We start from the raw sequence: 4,758 nt of genomic DNA, 5'->3' as shown, positions 1-4,758 counted from the left end.
ACAAAAATTGATCATATACTAGGGCATAAAAACCTCAAAATCAAATGCAGTAAGGCAGAAATAGTAAATGCATCCTTTTCAGACCATAATGCAATCAAAATAACATTTAATAAAAAGCCAGGGGAAAATAGACCAAAAAATAATTGGAAACTAAATAATCTTATACTAAAGAATGATTGGGTAAAACAACAAATCATAGACATAATTAATAACTTCACCCAAGAAAATGACAATAATGAGACATCATACCAAAATGTGTGGGATACAGCCAAAGCAGTAATTAGGGGAAGTTTTATATCTCTACAGGCCTACCTGCATAAAATAGAGAAAGAGAGGGCCAACGAATTGAGTTTACAACTAAAATTGCTAGAAAAGGAACAAATTAAAAACCCCCAGACAAACACAAAACTTGAAATTCAAAAAATAAAAGGTGAGATTAATAAAATTGAAAGTAAAAAAACTATTGAATTAATTAATAAAACTAAGAGTTGGTTTTATGAAAAAACCAACAAAATAGACAAACCCTTAGTAAACCTGATTAAAAAAAGGAAAGAGAAAAAGCAAATTGATAGTCTTGAAAATGAAAAGGGTGAACTCACCACTAATGAAGAGGAAATTAGAACAATAGTTAGGAGCTACTTTGCTCAACTTTATGCCGATAAATTCGATAACTTAAATGAAATGGAAGAATACCTTCAAAAATATAGCTTGCCCAGATTAACAGAAGAAGAAGTAAGTAGTCTAAATAGTCCCATCTCAGAAAAAGAAATAGACCAAGCTATTAACCAACTTCCTAAGAAAAAGTCCCCAGGACCAGATGGATTTACAGGTGAATTCTACCAAACATTTAAAGAACAACTAACTCCAATGCTATGTAAACTATTTGAAAAAATAGGGATTGAAGGAGTCCTACCAAATTCCTTCTATGACACAGACATGGTACTGATACCTAAACCAGGTAGATCGAAAACTGAGAAAGAAAACTATAGACCAATTTCCTTAATGAATATTGATGCTAAAATCTTAAATAAGATATTAGCAAATAGACTTCAGAAAATCATCCCCAGGATAATACACTATGACCAAGTGGGATTTATACCAGGAATGCAGGGATGGTTTAATATTAGGAAAACTATTAGTATAATTGACCATATTAATAATCAAATTAATAAAAACCATATGATCATCTCAATAGATGCAGAAAAGGCATTTGATAAAATCCAACATCCATTCCTACTAAAAACGCTTGAGAGTATAGGAATAAATGGACTATTCCTTAAAATAATAACGAGCATATATTTAAAACCTTCAGTAAACATCATATGTAATGGTGATAAACTAGAACCTTTCCCTGTAAGATCAGGAGTGAAACAAGGTTGCCCACTATCACCATTACTATTCAATATAGTACTAGAAACTCTAGCCTTGGCAATAAGAGCCGAGAAAGAGATCCAAGGAATTAGAGTAGGAAATGAAGAAATCAAATTGTCACTTTTCGCAGATGACATGATGGTATACTTAGAGAACCCCAAAGACTCTGCTAAAAAGCTATTAGAAATAATTCAGAATTTTAGCAAAGTCGCAGGATACAAAATAAATCCACATAAATCCTCAGGATTTTTATACATTACCAACACAATCCAACAGCAAGAGATACAAAGAGAAATTCCATTCAAAATAACAGTCGACAGTATCAAATATTTGGGAATATATCTACCAAAGGAGAGTCAGGAATTATATGAGCAAAATTACAAAACACTTGCCACAAAAATAAAGTCAGATTTAAATCATTGGAAAGATATTCAATGTTCTTGGATAGGCCGAGCGAATATAATAAAGATGACAATACTCCCCAAACTAATCTATTTATTTAGTGCGATACCAATCAGACTCCCAAGAAACTATCTTAATGACCTAGAAAAAATAACAACAAAATTCATATGGAAGAATAAAAGGTCGAGAATTGCAAGGGAACTAATGAAAAAAAAGTCAGAGGAAGGTGGTCTAAGTGTACCTGATTTAAAGCTATATTATAAAGCAACAGTCACCAAAACCATTTGGTATTGGCTAAGAAATAGACTAGTTGATCAGTGGCATAGGTTAGGTTCACAGGACAAGATAGTGAATAAAAATAGCAATCTAATCTTTGACAAACCCAAAGATCTCAAATTTTGGGATAAGAATTCATTATTTGACAAAAACTGCTGGGAAAACTGGAAATTAGTATGGCAGAAACTAGGCATGGACCCACATTTAACACCACATACTAAGATTAGATCAAAATGGGTCCAAGATTTAGGCATAAAGAACGAAATCATAAATAAATTGGAGGAACATGGGATGGTTTACCTCTCAGACTTGTGGAGGAGGAAGGAGTTTGTGTCCAAGGGAGAACTAGAGACCATTATTGATCACAAAATAGAACATTTTGATTACACCAAATTAAAAAGTTTCTGCACAAACAAAACTAATGCAAACATGATTAGAAGGGAAGTAACAAATTGGGAAAAAATTTTTACAGTTAAAGGTTCTGATAAAGGCCTCATCTCCAAAATATACAGAGAACTGACTTTAATTTATAAGAAATCAAGCCATTCTCCAATTGATAAATGGTCAAAGGATATGAACAGACAATTTTCAGATGATGAAATTAAAACTATTTCCACTCATATGAAAGAGTGTTCCAAATCACTATTGATCAGAGAAATGCAAATTAAGACAACTCTGAGGTATCATTACACACCTGTCAGATTGGCTAAGATGACAGGAACAAATAACGATGAATGTTGGAGGGGCTGTGGGAAAACTGGGACACTGATGCATTGTTGGTGGAGTTGTGAAAGAATCCAACCATTCTGGAGAGCAATCTGGAATTATGCCCAAAAAGTTATCAAAATGTGCATACCCTTTGACCCAGCCATACTACTACTGGGCTTATACCCCAAGGAACTACTAGAGAAGGGAAAGGGTCCTGTATGTGCCAAAATGTTTGTGGCAGCCCTTTTCATAGTGGCTAGAAGTTGGAAGATGAATGGATGTCCATCAATTGGAGAATGGTTGGGTAAACTATGGTATATGAATGTTATGGAATATTATTGTTCTATAAGAAATGACCAACAGGAGAAATACAGAGAGGCTTGGAGAGACTTACATCAACTGATGCTGAGTGAAACGAGCAGAACCAGAAGATCATTATACACTTCAACAATGATACTGTACGAGGATGTATGCTGATGGAAGTGGATTTCTTCAACATAGAGAAGAACTAATCCAATTCCAATTGATTAATGATGGACAGAACCAGCTACATCCAGAAAAGGAACACTGGGAAATGAATGTAAACTGTTATTTTTACCTTCTGAATCCAATTCTTCCTGTGCAACAAAAAAATTCGGTTCTACACACATATATTGTATCTAAATTATACTGTAATATATTTAACATATATAAGACTGCTTGCCATCTGGGGGAGGGGGTTGGGGGAGGAAGGGAAAAAATCTGAATAGAAGTAAGTGCAAGGGATAATGTGGTAAAAAATTACCCATGCATATGTACTGTTAAAAAATGTTATAATTATAAAATAAAATAAAAAATTAAAAAAAAAAAAAAAAAAGACTTTTAAAATTCAGTTGTTTTTTGAGTAGTTCTCACAAATTCTTGTAATTTTTCTGTCTTGTGACTTTAGTTTGTTTTGTTGTATTAATATATTTCAGTTCCATTTTATTCTGTGCTATTTTTCAGTGTCCACTACTTTGTTAAACAGGGTTCAAGTCCCCCCCCCCCCCCCAAGGTAACATCTCAACTACTCCTCTCTCTTTTCAGATTTTTTAAAAAAGGTTTTCCATTTCCTCTTAAATGTCTCATTGCCATTCTGAATTCTTTTCTGGATTTCTGATTGTAGTTGTTATGCTTTTGGGTTTTGTTTTGTTGTTTGTTTTGTTTTGTTTTGTTTTTTTCTCAAGAGAGAGTTAATGAAGTATCATGGATGGACTTTCTTTACCATATAGTATTTCTTAATTCCATTAGGAATTTACTTTTACTAAATAATTTTCTTCATCTCTTTGCTTTTTCTTTTTTCTTTCCTTTTTTGACTCTTCCCATTCTTTATAGAAGCTTGATTCCCAGAATTTCTCCAATTTGTGTCGGTGAGGGCTCTAGTGAGTCATTACCGAATGCTGCCTCTGTTAAGGATCCTACTTGGAGATTTTGATGTTTGACTGAGAAAGCTCCAGATTGACAAGCAGAGAGTTTGAAATGCCAATATTGGTTAGTGCTATATCCTCTATTATCCTTTAAAATTTTCCAGTGAGTGGCTACCTTAATTGCGAGAAATTCCAAATTTCTTTTGGTTCTGAAGCCATTGAAACTGGCCCATCATGAGGTTTCTAATCCAGTATTATGTCAGTAATATCAGGTAACCCCTGGTTAGTCCCAAACTTAGGTGGCTCCCCAGAATGGCCAGTTGATTGTTCTATGAGCTTCTGGTTGGGAAACTCTGGGCTCTGAAGCCACTGGGGTTATTTTGTGGGAACCTTTGTCAGGAACAGAAGATAGGGATTCAAGGAAAGCAAATTGAGGAAGGGAGAAGGGTTCATGGTGCTCCATCTGATGGGTTAAAGTTGAAAACAGGTTTAAACTTTAAATTTCTTCCATTTTTGATGCCCTCCATGGGAAGGGGCAGGAGGAGGGGTACAGAAAGCCCAAAAATATGTCCTTGTTTAACTTTTCTCATTTTCTGTGAGTATCCCTTCACTTTCT

This window comes from Sminthopsis crassicaudata, chromosome 6, assembly GCF_048593235.1.
Source record: "Sminthopsis crassicaudata isolate SCR6 chromosome 6, ASM4859323v1, whole genome shotgun sequence".
Classification (NCBI taxonomy): Eukaryota; Metazoa; Chordata; class Mammalia; order Dasyuromorphia; family Dasyuridae; genus Sminthopsis; species Sminthopsis crassicaudata.
This window is presented reverse-complemented; position numbering follows the sequence as displayed.